This window comes from Sciurus carolinensis, chromosome 8, assembly GCF_902686445.1.
Source record: "Sciurus carolinensis chromosome 8, mSciCar1.2, whole genome shotgun sequence".
In the NCBI taxonomy this organism is placed as follows: domain Eukaryota; kingdom Metazoa; phylum Chordata; class Mammalia; order Rodentia; family Sciuridae; genus Sciurus; species Sciurus carolinensis.
In genome coordinates this window covers 47,582,065-47,596,748 of record NC_062220.1, presented here as the reverse complement: position 1 = coordinate 47,596,748, position 14,684 = coordinate 47,582,065, and the positions used below count along the sequence as shown (strand labels likewise).

At 34.9% G+C, this 14,684-nt stretch overlaps 1 protein-coding gene and 1 non-coding gene across 11 annotated transcripts in view; one reads left to right on the top strand and one right to left on the bottom strand.

Moving 5' to 3' along the window:
* Positions 1-14,684, top strand: part of Ppp1r9a (protein phosphatase 1 regulatory subunit 9A) — a 310,969-nt gene that overhangs the window by 59,755 nt on the left and 236,530 nt on the right. The window lies entirely within an intron of this gene.
* Trnas-cga (transfer RNA serine (anticodon CGA)) lies at positions 1,130-1,203 on the bottom strand. Its single transcript has one exon. It is a non-coding gene; the product is annotated as a tRNA-Ser (tRNA).

Sequence of the window (14,684 nt, the reverse complement as noted above, 5' to 3'; positions counted from 1 at the left end):
ACCATTTAGAACAGTCAGGGTATATAAAAGGCTCTGGTCTTCAAATCAAATAAGCAATGACATTGTATTTCAACCTCAAAATTGATATGAATCATGGTGATAAAGGAAGTTTAGTCTAGTCCATTCACAGACAGAGAAAAGAAGCCTGGTAGCTTGAAACCCTTCTTTTAGGGCAGATTTTATAAAATGTTAAACATGTCCATTCACTTCTGGACAAGCTGTAGGTCTTTGAAACTGCACCATCTGAGTGGAAGAGGCCTAATGGAAAGTGACTCATTCCTAAACATATTCAGCAATGCCATGGGCCAAATTGAATCCCCTGAAACCCAACCTATATACAGACAGTTTCCAGCACATGAGCTGGTTGTGTTTCAAAAGTTTATGTGTAAGGCAGCTGTTTGGAACGCAGAACACATTTTTTTCCCTTACTGAAACAGTTTTAAAAAATACTGGCTCTGTTCCCAGGCCAACTCACAAATCTTTTTAACTCAAAATGTATCTTAAGTATTAACTGTACAATTTTGCTTTATTAAAATGATATTTTTGTTTCTGTGGGAAAGTACACCCAAATCAGTTGAAAGGAAACAGTTTATCTTTGCTTAGCTGGGTTAGGGTCTTCTCAGAAGATGTCACCGATCTCGCTGGGGACCAGAATTTATTAACTGTACATTTGTGAATAACTTCTTCCCCCAATTATAAAGGCACATTTCTTGGGTGTTCATTTCCCAGGTGATTACTATTTCAGGAAGGTGGCCCCAATTTCCCACTCTTCCTCTTCTCTTACTTCCTCTCTCCTTTCCCTGTGGGCCATTATGTTCATAAGTCAGAGGTTGTTTATACAGGTTTGGCTATAAGATGGCTAGTGTTCCTGTATTTTATAACCAGTATTAGTTAAGAAGATTAATTGCTTCGTATCTTCAAAGTTTGGTGAGGGTAAGGATTGGTAATGATTGGTGTTACACATGTCAAAAACCTGAAATGCTACTAAATTTCATTGATATAAAATTATATGAAAACCAATTTCTTTTGCTACTGGGGATTGAATCCGGGAGCATTCTGCATCTCAGCACAGCCTCAGACTCCCCCCACCTCTTTTAAAATTTTTTTTTTTTTTTTTTTTTTTTTTTTTTTGTGGTGCTGGGGATCGAACCCAGGGCCTTGTGCTTTCGAGGCAAGCACTCTACCAACTGAGCTATCTCCCCAGCCCCCTAAAATTTTATTTATGAGATAATCTTGCTAAATTGCTCAGGCTGACCTTTAATTTGTGATCCTCCTGCCTCAGCTTGGTGTGCACCATACTTGGCTGAAAATTACTCTAGCATTGTTTATTGTGTTGGATTGTAATGTTTTGAACTTTGATAACCACATATAATTATCTCTATTATAATTAGCATGTTTTATTATTAATCTTTATTTTGTTTTGACTGGTTATCATTGGTGAATATGTGCTTTTTAAATAAAAAAGTTTTCTGTTTAAGAATAAGTAAGGCTGTTTAAACTTCATACTTAGGAATGTTTCACCTTGATGAGATTGCTATTGTCTTAAATGGAATGAAGGATCTGGAACCTTTCATTCATTTAATCATGTACTCTACATACATATTGACTCTCTCTTTCTATCTGAATCTGTATCTATATCTATCTATATCTATATCTATATCTATATCTCTACTGTGTGTCAGACTCTATTCTTGGTGCTGGAGATAACAGTGACCAAGCAGATATCATGTCTTGCTTTATGCAGCTTGTAGTCTTGTTGGGAATACAGAGAATACATGATAATTGAATAAATGAATATATAGTAAGTTAGGATATAGTGTGAAGGTAGATCCAACTTGCCTAACAGATGGATTGCAATGAGAGTCAAGGATATCAGCCATGTTTTCTGCCTAAGTAACTGGAAACTTATAATTTTCTTTCCCTGCTATGGGGAAGACTGGAGGAGATGGTGGTGGGGGAAGGATTAAGAATATGATTTTTACATATTAAATTTGAGGTATCTGTTAGACACTGAGATTGAGCTGTTCAAGAGGTAGTTCAGGGAAGAAGTCTGGGTTGAAGATAGAAACTTGATAGTTGTCACTAAAGAGTGAATTCAGGAAAAGAAAAGGTTGAAGATATAAACCCTGGAGTTCTTCAGTTTTGAAGGGCTAGGGAAGATAAGGAATCAGCAAAGGAGAATAAGAGTAACCAGTGAACTTCAAGAACAACCAGTATAGATGACGCCCCAAAGCCAAGTTAACAAAAATGTTTCAAGAAAATGGGGAATAATTCATTCTGCTAAATGCTGTGAGTTTATTCTCAGGTAATATGAGAATTAACCATTGATAGAGCAACATTGAAGGCTTCCATGACATCTGATGAGTCATTTTTATGGAGAGGTGTTTGTCAATCTGTATAAAGTCAGTAGTGAATTCCAGAGAGCATGTGGCAGTATTTCAGGATTTGAGGAAGGATAGGAGATGAGGCCAAATCCAGGAATAGAGAGTATTTTTCTGATAAAATCAGCTGGTGAGTATGACTTGGGCATCTTGGGTTTCTGTGATGACTCATGATATGTTTATTCCTAAGAGTATTTAAAGTAGATTATGATGCAGAGCTTATGCATGTGGAGGGATAGGGGAAGATGGGTCAAGGTCATAGAAGTCTAGGTTGCCATCTTGACCTCAGGCAATAAAGTAGTTTCTTATAGGACATCTTGCTAAGAAATAGTCTGGGAGAAAGTAAGTTTACCTGAAATCAGATTATACCAAAAAAACCAAACTATAGCCATTTAGTAAATATCAATGCTGTATGTTTTTAATGAAGTGATCATTATAGAGTAGACTAAATTTTTATGTGGCATATTCTTTCCATAGATGGAAAGAATAAAAGCTTGAAAGACAATAAGTGTTACAGGTTCTCCCTTCAGTAAATCTCTGAAAACCTGATGAACAATTTTAGGTGTGAACAGTATTTTCCTATAAACTTCTTTTCTTGGAGGCTGCTTAAAAATTCAACATTGCCAATTCATTCCTCAGGATTATTTTTATGTCTTGATCTTTTTTTGTGGGGCTGCATTCATTTTCATTCAGCTTTTTTTGAGTGCTTTCCCCAAAATAAACACCAGTCATATTTAGAATGAAATAATGATCCAGTGTAAGTTTTCTGAATACTACTATTTAAAGTTTTCAACATTTCTGGAAATTCTAGGCTGATTTATTTTTCAGTATCAATTTGATTTAGATGTTCTGGGTAATGTTTCTTCTAAAAACATTGAAATTTTTAATGATAGAATTTGAGTTATTTAAATCAAGTTTATGGAGTTTTCTGGGCAAATTCTGAAGGGAAAGACAGTTCATTTACTATTAGAGTTTACTTGTTTGAACAGACTTCTACTATTTGTAAATCAAACTTGTCATATATTTGTAAGTCTAGATCATATTTTCAGTTTTCAGCAATAAATTGCATTAATTTCAGTTTATTAATGGTCAGGCATATTCTATATATCTCCATCAATGAGTTCTTGTAAGTCAGTGTAGCCATGAATGAGTGCCAGCTCATGTGAATTTTGTTGGAAATCTCTCAATGGGATTTGTGGTTTGTGTGTATCATCCTTGTATTTTTTTCTTTTTCATGAAAGCTAATAAGCACTAATGTTAAATGCTGCTTAGCAAATGGATTCAAAGGTCTGACAGTAATCTTAGGTTGTTTCTAGATAATGTGGATTTAAAACACAATTTTTTTGAAAGCTGTTTTCTGTTGACTTGTCGTTTCTTGTAATCTGTTATTATTAAGGTCACCCCACGGATATATCCATTGAACCATGAGTAGTTATTTCTTCTTAATTTTCTACAGAGAATATATCAGATTCTCTGGTAGCTCAGGTATGTTACTGCTTTTGTTTGGAATTGTGACTGGGTAGCTATCTTCTTTGTCCTGTCACCAGTCATTTATCATAATGGAAGCCAAATTCTGGCTTGATGTTATTTAGGCATAATTCTAAATTATCTAATAAGAAGGAGTGAAATAGTTGTATGTAATTCATGTTGGTTGACAATGTAAAGGTTTTGCTTTTGTTTTGGCTTTTTTGGATCTGTGAAAACTGAAATTATATTAGATTTGAAAATTCATAATACAATTTTTAATACTTTTTTAAAAAAGTTTATTACTGCAGATAATTTTCTTTTGGACACTCTTTCATTTTGTTTTATAGTTAATTTTCTTTCAGCCTCCAGTGGGTGTTTAGTATTCCAGGTAGAATCCTCATCGTAGGCTGTTTGCCATTATTAACTCATATATATATATCTATATATATTCTAATAAAATTTCTATTTTTAATCATTTTAAACTATTGTCTGTACTTTCATTAAGAGTCATGAAGGAAAATTGTGTTTGATAGAAATTGTGACTATTAGAGAGGAGGGTTTCTCATGATTGAAGGCATTTATTTGCTTGAATTCTTTTCTACATCTCCATAGAAAATGGAATCATAAAATATTCTTACATATTATTAAATATTTTCAACTTAATTCTAATAGCAGATGCTATTGCCTTGTATGGGTGGATAAGAGGAACTATTGAAGAAAATGAAATATTTTTCTTGAAGATGGTTTTTCAGGTCGGAGGAGGGAGTATTAAACCGTTTTCCAGGGTGTTCATTTAAAGAGGAATCGCATAATTTTTCAAATGTTTGAAAATAAGTTGAGACCAGCAAATAGGAAATATAATAGAGCAAATTTTGATGGATTGGGAAAACTTCATAGCCTTCCATTTGTTGAATTATATTGAATATGTTAGGTAGATTCTTCAGGAAATTTGTTGTTCTATTGCTCAAGTTCTAAATGACCTGTCCTGTTTTTTTTTTTTTTTCTCTCCCTTTCCCAATGTTTTTGTCCATCAGAATTCTTTCCCTTTTATAATAAATGATTAAAGTTGTCACAGATGGATTAAAATATTGACATTCAGAGGTGAGATTCATGATTCTTTTAGATAGAATTTATACTTTAAAAGTATTTTTAGTTGTAAATGGACACAATACCTTTATTTTATTTATTTATTTTTATGTGGTGCTGAGGATCCAACCCAGTGCCTCATACATGTGAGGCAAGTGCTCCACCACCCCAGCCTGAATTTATACTATTAAAAAGAGGGTGTTTCTAGTTTTAGGCAATTTTGATTTTTTCCTCATTATTAGTCTGACTTATGTCATATTTTTTAAAAAATAGTTTTTTAGTTGTAGATAGGCACAATATCTTTATTTATTTATTTTATGTGGTGCTGAGGATTGAACCCAGTGCCTCCCATGTAGAGAGGCAAGTGCTCTACCACTGAGCTACAGCCCTAGCCCCTATGTCACTTTTTAAAACAAATGTTATTTTTATTGGTCCATTAGTATTAGTGGGATTCAGTGTTACATGTTAATACATGTACACAACATAATATGGTCAACTCAATTCCCCAGTTCTTTTCCTCTGCTTTACTGGTCTCTCTTCTATTTTCATGAGACTCTCTCACCCCATTTTAAATAAATTCTTGCAGGCTTCTCCAGTATGACTTCATTCTTTATGGTCATTACATTCTGATAGGCGATACACACATTCCATTGAAGTTTTAAAGATTAGACCCACATTACAGCTGTAGTACAATTTCCTTGAAGCATGTAGATACTTCTATCAGACATTGACCTGTGATTTTTCTGTTGTAAGCCTCAATCAACACTTCCATACCTTTGAGGACATTACTTTCTGTTCCTTATTGCTAACAGATTTGCTTGCCAGAACTTCAGTTGATATTCTGTGTATTTACCCTACACATCTGTTTGGAGGTACTAAGTTTCAAGAGTACTGAAGTCACTTCTGCTTTTGTTCTTCCATAGAAACCCAGCTAGAGAGCAGTGCATTCTGTCTCATAACCAAACTAGATGCTCTTGGTTTTGTGTCCAAAAGCCTTAAATATCCCTCAGGCTGCTACCAAAATTTGAGGATATTTTTTTAATGAGGGCAGACAAACTCCCCTGCCAATGTGCTGTGACAGAGCTTCTGGAATCCTGTCCTAGTCATGCTGTAGCAGATGTTTTGGGAACCACCCAATTTCCTGAGAAACTCTTACTGGTTCCATGGACCCATTTCCTCAGCCTCTATATTGTTTGTTCCCATGTATTCTGTAAACCTTCACTGGAGAACTACCTGTTGGTTACTGGGGCTGCTTCATTAGTATTTGGAGCCTGGAGTCCCAGGAGCTAACATGTTCTCTGGGGCTACCTTGGCTAATGACTGACTGTTGTAGGAGGATGACAGTCCAGTTCCTTGAGTGTTCTCGAATAACCTTATGCCATATGTCACATTTTTAATTTTGTAAAATTATCTGCTATTTTCCAGTTACATGTGAGATGACCAGTAGGATTTGGGAATTTTCTTGTTGGGGCATCATTTGAAGTATAATTGATGGAGGCCAGTGAGGCTTACCAGCAAAATAAAATATCTGCAAATGGCCAAAAGTTGTTGAAATAATCAACCATGAGACAACATTACATGGTTGATAAAGTAAGAAATATTTTTCTTACTGAAGCCCTTTTCTCTTTTAAATCTAGTTTTGACTATACTTCTGCTGTTTATGCCACATGTAATGATTCATTTTTTTCTATTGAGGAGGTAAATAGCATCTCAAATTTTGTTTAGAAGAAAAAAATGTAAATTCAGTGAAACTGCAAAAATGGTTGAAGATTTAGAAATTAAATTCTATTTACAAAAAACTATTAAAGCTATATAGATGAAGTAACACTTGTTTTACATTAAGTATGGCAACAGGTCATAATAGGAGTAGAGGTACTTTCTCCAGGAAAAATCAAGATATGCTCATATCCTTTGAGCCTAGTAGGCCTACTTCTTAAAATGCATGCTACATAAATAATCCAAAAGGAGGAAAGTTCTCTGTAGCACTAATTATGCTTGTAGATAGCTAATATGTGTCCTAAAAATGCAACATTTTGGACATCTTCCCTGAATGCTATTTTATGCAACCATTGAAAGGACTGTTTATAGAATTATTTATAGCAAACTGGAACATGTAATAATGTTTTTATGAAATCAAATGATAATACTCTTATGTATGAGCTATTTTTTTTAAGTCTGAAAAAAGCATTCTTTCTTGAAATCATTTTTAGAATAGTATTTTCCTTTTCTGACATATTTGCTTACTTCTTGTTTTCATTATTATTTTCATAGTTGCTTCTTATCCTATTACTTACATTCAGGTTGTTATTCAGATTTTGTGCCCTTTGAAGTACAGCTCTCTTGTCACCTTTTGTTCTCAAAATCACTTGGTATGTAGCTTAAAGGTAAGAAAACACATCCCTCTGTATAAATTTTTGTTTGTTTGATTTCAAAAATAGCTAGTACACTAAATACTTGCAATTGGATCAGAGGTTCAATACCCTGACACTTGTGGTAAAGAGACCTAGGAATTTGTCATTTGTGTTTCTAGATAGGAAACTCTTACCTTCTGATGTTTGGTCTTCATTACAACTAAAATACCAGAAAATTTTGTCAGAAGCAGATGTTGGGAATATGTAGACATAACCCAAATGTGTATATTATAACCCTGGAGGAAATAACTTAGTCCAAACAACAAAAAAAATCAAGATGATTAAAGACCCTTTTTAATTTGGTGATAGAATTTTTATGTCTTCTCAATATTCTGGTGTTTATTTTAGATATTTCCAATTCAGTATTTTAGAAAAAACTTTTACATTTCTAAAAAAATCACTAGGTATAATACTAGCCCAGCAGTTTTGTGATTTAAAAATAGTTTCCAGTTAGTGACACTGTACATTTAAGTAATTAGTGAATGGGAGAGATTTCCAGAAGGTCTGATTAGATTAGAAAGTCAGGTGAAATGATTTCTATTGAATATAAAAACAGTACTTGAATTACATAGATATTTACTTCTGGTACATTTTGCTAACTTTTGTTGAAAACAGTGGAAAAAGTGATGTGAGAAACTTCTTTATTAAAAATGAAAAAAAAAAAAGAAAAAAAAATGGCAGGAAAAGGGCTAGGCCTATAGCTCAGTGGCAGAGTGTTTGTTTAGCATGCACAAGACCTTGGGCTTAATCCCCAAACACAGAACAAAAGTCAGTGAAAGTAGATGTTCAGAGTACACCATTCTTTAGGTGTGGAATGGCCAGTCTCAGCTACAGAACATGTGTAACTCAGATACTCATAGTCCCCCTCACCCTGGAATAGGTCCATACTTGGATTCCTCTCTTCCTCTCCAGGCACTGCTGATGTGCTTTCTGTCATATAGACTGGTTTGCATTTTCTAGAACTTTATAAAAATGGAAATACACAACATGTGCTTTTTTTTTTTCCTGACTTTTGTTCAGCACGATTATCCATAGTGTGCCATTTCCTTTTATTGTTGAGTAGGATGCTGTTTTATGGCTGTGCCATGGTTTGTTTATCCATTTACGAGAGGGTGGATGTGGGTGGGAGGGTTTGTTTTCAGTTTGGGGTTTTACAAACAGAGTTGCTATAAACATGTATGTAAGTTTTTATAGAAACACACTTTTCTTTTGGATAGTGGATTTACTGGATCGTATGGTAGGTGTATGTTTGACTTTTAAGAAACTGCCCAAATACTTTCCAAAGTGATTGTTCCATTTTATGTCCCTAGTAACATGAGAATTCTAGTTCATTTACATCCACATCAGTCTATTTTTTTTTTTTAATTTTAGCCTCTAACAGGTGTGAGTAGTATGTTACAGTGGTTTTAATTTGAATTTCTCTTAACCACTACTAATGCTGAATATCTTTTAATGTGCCTTTTTTTTTAATCATTCATATATTTTATTTGGTCTGTTCACATATTTCCCTGATTTCTGAAATTGTTTCTTTACTGTTGTTTTAAGAGTTCTTCATATACTCTGAATATAGGTCCTTTGCAAACTACACATTTCTGAAGCATATCCTTTTTTTTTCTTAATGTTTTTTGGATGGAAGATTTTTATTTTGATGGTCTGTTTTAGCCTTTTTTTTTTTTTTTTTTTTTTTCTTTTATGAATCATCTTGTTCTGATACGGAAGAAATCTTTGTTTAACCCAAGACCACAAAGATATTTCCCTGTGTTTTATTCTACATTTTTGTAGTTTCATACCCGCTGCCCACCCCTGTCATGTTGGGGATTGAGCCTAGGGATGCTTTTCCACTGGGCTACAATCTCAATCCTTCCTTTATTTTTTATTTTGAGACAGGGGCTCACTAAGTTGAACCTGTATCCTCCTGCCTCAGCCTCCTGAATTGCTGGGATTATAGGCATGTGCTACTATGTGTAACTCTTATAGTTTTACTTTTAAATGAATGTGACATTTTGAGTTAGTTTCGTTTGGTAAGACCACCCTCTTTCTACTGAATTGGGGGCTGGGGGGATAGCTCAGCTGGTAGAGTGTTTGTCTCACAAGCACAAGGCCCCGAGTTCGATCCCCAGTACCGGAAAAAAAAAAAAAAAAAAAAATTATTTGTCTGTATCTTTGTGACTTTATTTCTGTTTTGTTCCACTGGTATATTCATCTTATGTTGATATCAGTACCATGTACTGTTAGCTTTATAATGAGCCTTAAGGTCAGGGAGAGTTAGTCTTCCAGCTATGTTCTCTTCCAAAGTTTTGTGACTCCTCTAGGTACTTTGCATTTCTGTGTGCATTTTGGAATCAACTTGTCAATTTATATAGAAGAGACTGCTGGTATTTTGGTTTGTAGTTTGAATTTGGATCAACTTGTGAAGTATTGACATCTTGGCATTATTGAATTTTTGTGAACAAGTTATAGCTCTCATGTTAGGTCCCTTTAATTTCTTTCATCAATGATCTCCCAATGTACATGTGTGGCACATCTTTTGCCAATTAATCATTAAATATTTTATATTACTGTTGCTCATGTAAATGGTAATTTCTAAAATTCCTATTTCTGGCTGCCAGTATCTAGAAATGCTGTTGATTTCTGTACCTTTTTCTTGTATCTTTTGATCTTGCTAAACTCAGTTATTGATACTAGAAGCTAGCAGATATCAATCAGATTTTCTATGTAGACTATCACATCACCTGTGAATAAATAGAGTTTTATATCTTCCTTTCCAATATGAATGCCTCTCCTCCCCTTGTGTTATTGCACCAGTTAAAGCCTTTAAGTGAATGTTGAATGGAAGTGTTAAGAGCAGACATCCTTGTCTTGTTCCTGATCATAACGATGTAGAGGAGAAAAAGTAAAATCTTATTATCAGTGATTGCAAGGCTCTGGGGTAATACCCCTATAACAAATGATAGACTGCCAAGAGAAAAACCTAAATTTTTTAAACCAAAGTTTTTGTGGCACGGGAGCCTTCAGAGACAAAGGTGAAAGACCCCTGCAACACTGTATATTTTTACGCTTGAGGTTGATGAAGAATGGACAGTTCTGTAGAAGTTTGTTGAATCAAAAGAGTATAATTTAATGGTAATAAATGAGGTTGGGGTTGCTGAATAAGACCCATTTGTTCAAGCTTTTAATTCCTTTCCTCTAGGTGTGGAGCAGTAAACATGTCATATGAGGGTCTTCAGAGGAAAAGGGAAGGAAAATTATTTTTATGGCAGCAAGGGAAAAAGGCAGGAGAAATAGAATTACCTTTCTGCTCATGCCAAGGTGCCATGTTTTGGAGTATCATGGCTGAGTCATGGGATAACATTGAGTCAGCACTGAGTATGATGTCATCTATACTTATTATTTTAATGTATAGATAGTGCCTATTGGTTTAACTTAAAAATTTTCAACTTACTATGATGTGAAAGCAACACACATTTAGTAGAAACCATATTTTGAGTTTTGATCTTTTCCTGGGCCAACAAAATTGCAGTACTAAGCAGCAGCTGTTAACTACAACTCCTAGTCCGCTATGCAGTCTCGTGGGAGACAACTGATACTCTATATTGTATTGTGTTGCTAAACTCTTCTCTGAGGTTAGGTGTATTGAATGCACTTTTGATTTATGGTATTTTCACTTACCATGGGTTTGTTGGGATGTAACCCATCTTAAATTGAGTAGCATCTGTACTCTTATTAAATTGAAAAGTTGATTTCTATTCTTAATTAATGGAGAGTTTTTATCAGGAATGAATGTTGAATTTTTTTCTGTTTATTTTGCATCTGCTAAGATGACACACACTCTCTATATATATATCTCTATATATCTCTATATCTGTACACACAAATACACATATGGTTGTTAATTTAGTGAATTATATTAACTGTATTTTTTAAACTGATTTTTTGTTGGTAAACTAACTTTGCATTTCTGGGTTAAACTTCATGGTTATGTCATTTCAACATTCTGTTTGATTCAGTTTTTTGACTGTAGTAATGAATTTTTAGAGCTTTTGTATGTCTGAAAAAGTCTTTTTCTTGTCTTTTGAAAGATATTTTCACTGATAGTACAATTCTAGGTTGATACTTTTTTGCATTATTTTAAAAATATTGCTAATATATATTTACTTGCTTGCATTGTTCTTCAGGTATAACTGCATTTCATCCTTATCTTTTGTCTGCTTCTTAGAGTTTCTCTTTATCACTGATTTTGAGTAATTTGCTTCTGATATAACCAGAGTTTTTCTTATGTTTGGGTTTGGTTGAACTTCGTGGACTATGGATTTATTGTGTTGATGAAACTTGAAAGGTTTTTTGTCATTATTTTCTTCACAATTCCCCTCTCTCCACTTTCTTCTCCTTTTGGGACTCAAATCACAGGTATGTTAGGTTGCTTGATGAAGTTGTCTGATATTTCACTGGTGCTCTTTTTATTATTTTAAAAATTGGGCTTCATTTTGGATATTTTCCATTATGTCTTAAATTTACTAAAATTTTCCAATGTGAAATGATATCTGCCACTTATCCTAATCAGTGTATTTCTTGTCTTGGACATTATAATTTCTATCTTTGTAAGTTTGATTCGAATCTTCTTTAATATTTCCCATAACTTTATTTTTTGCCCAAATAATGCATGTAATAGTGATGATTTTATGTCCTTAACTATTATTTTAACAATTTATGTTAATTCTCTGGTTGTTTTAATTGATTGGTATTTCTCAACATCACAGTTCAAATTTCTCTGTTTCCTTGCATTTTTAAGAATTTTCGATTAGACATCAAACATTGTAAATATAGCATTTTGCATGACAAATGTTTTTGTATTGCTGTAATTATTCTTGAACTTTTTTTCTTTAATGCATTTAAGTTACTTAGAAACTATTTGATCCTTTCATGTCTTGCATTAAAATGTTTTGGGCAGACAAGAACAACATGTGGTACATGGCTTATTATTCTTCACACCTGAGGCAAGACCCTTTGAGTATTCAATCTAAATTCTCATAAATTATGATATTTTTCATTCTGACTAGAATGACTTTATATATCTTGGAGGAAAAATGTATCTTAACCTCTTAACTCATGCTATACAAAAATTAATTGTGATGAATTATAGACCTAAATAGATAGCTGAAAGTTTACATTTCAGAAGAAACATAAAAGAACATTTTTCTATCATGAAGATAAGAAATGATATATTATACAGGACATAGAAAGCACTAAGCAGAAAAGAAAAACTGATAAATTTGACTTCATAAAAATTAAAAATCTTCTTATGAAAAGGCACTATTAATAAACAGATAGGAAAACTAGGAACAGGAGAAAATATTTGCCATACATATTTCTAACAAAAAAGTTGTACATAGACTTTTTAAAGAACTCCTACAGCTGAATTAAGATTTTCTTTTTATTGCCAGTTTTTAGTATTAAAATTTTGATTTGCTCTGGTATGGTTTTTATTATACATAGCTTAATTGATCTTCTGTCTTTGAGTTTTTGAAAAATAAAAATTTGGAAACTCATTGGTCATTATTTCCTCAAATGCTTTTTCTGACCTTTCCCTCTCTCTTTCTTGGATTCTAATTACACATATGTCAGATTGTTTAATATTGTCCTACAGGTTACTTAAGCTTTCTTCATGTTTTGCAGTCCTTTCTATTAGTTTGTACTAGTATTTTTTAAAAAAAACTTTAAAAATTCTTTTTGTTTCTTTGATAGGCTAAGCTGAGTGTGGTGGTGCTCACATGTAATCCTAGCTACATAGGACGCTGAGACAGGAGGATTGTAAGTTTGAGGCCAGCCTTGGCAATTTAGTGTTGCCCTATGCAACTTAGTGAGACCCTGTCTCAAAAAATAAAAAGGACTGTGAATGTGGCTCAGTGGTAAAGTACCCCAGGGTTTAATCCTCAGTAACCACCTTTGCCAAAAAACAAAAACGAAAACGAAAACAAAACCCCAAAAATCAAAAAAATAAAAAACAACAACAAAAAAATAAAATCCACATTCAAAGTACAGACATGCAGAGATATAAATTAGAAACCGCCATTTGTTTTCCCAGCCTCCCACAGCAGCCCTGTGGATGGGAGGTTGTGAACTTCCCGATGTTCTTTTCCTTATGATGTTGTTGGAAGCTCTGGGAAAGACTGACAATAGAATGAACCACCCTAAATCCTTCCTTTCTATAACCTTGCTGCCATGTGTGCTGAGATTCTGCACTTTGACAAGTTCGTAGTAGATGCCAATGGGCAGGTTTAAGGATTCTACTTGTAGTCAAGTGTGTCTGTACCCAATAAATACGATCCAGACTTAATACGACTGCGCTTACCATATTTCTACTTCATAAGGTGAAAAAGCCATACGTATCACATCCAGTTGAAATTGTACTCCAAAGTTTGATCTTTCCCTAGGCTGGCAATAATGCAGTATGATCCTCTCTCATGGTGCTGGGCGTGGTGGCATAGCAGAGGTGGCAGCCTGTGTGGCGGGGGCAGGAGGCAGCTCCCATCAGCAGGGTCTTCGTGTTGTTGCCATATGTAAAGCGGGCCGTGTTGACTGATTTTACTCTGCCATACGCTAATGATGGTCTGAGCATGTGTAAGGCAGACAGGGCTAAGTAGGATGTTCAGCAAGTTGGCTGCATTTTGACTTGCCATATTTTCATTTTAGCATAGCTTTACCAGGATGCCTTCAGTTGTGGAACTTCTGTATCAGATACAGTATTGGGGGAGATCTAGGGGCTCTGGAGGATCCAGGGATCAGATTGTTGGGTGGGGAAGACAGAGGTGGAGGATGTGGGACTAAGGGTGTGGCAATCCAAGGATCTACTTAAGTCTGCACGCTACTCTTACCAGTTCTTACTGAGGGAGTTGAGCGGAGGCATGCATCTGAGTTCTAAGATAATCAGATTCTGAGGCCCCCCTGAAGATATGCCAGAGGTGTGAGGACTGAAGCAAGACTGGCTGCAGGAGCCATGATCAGCTGCTCTGGGATTCAGGCAGGGAGGACAATGCTGCAGTGGCTCCGTCAGCCTGGTGGATGTGGGTGGTGGAGATGCTGCTCAGATACTTGTCCAAGAGCAAATTCAAACAGGGAATCCCTGTTCTGTCTTTGAATTCTAAATTTTCCTCCTCATTAACCATGCCGTAAGTAAGTCCATTAATCCTTTATAATCCCCCTTGAGTGAGGACCACTCTGGTCCCTGCAAGCCCACAAGGAAGGTTTCCTTCTCTTTACCACCAATGCCTGCTATGCCAGCCTTCTCCACGCCTGATGTGCAACTGCTCGTGCATCTCATCCTGGGCCAATCCCCGGGTCT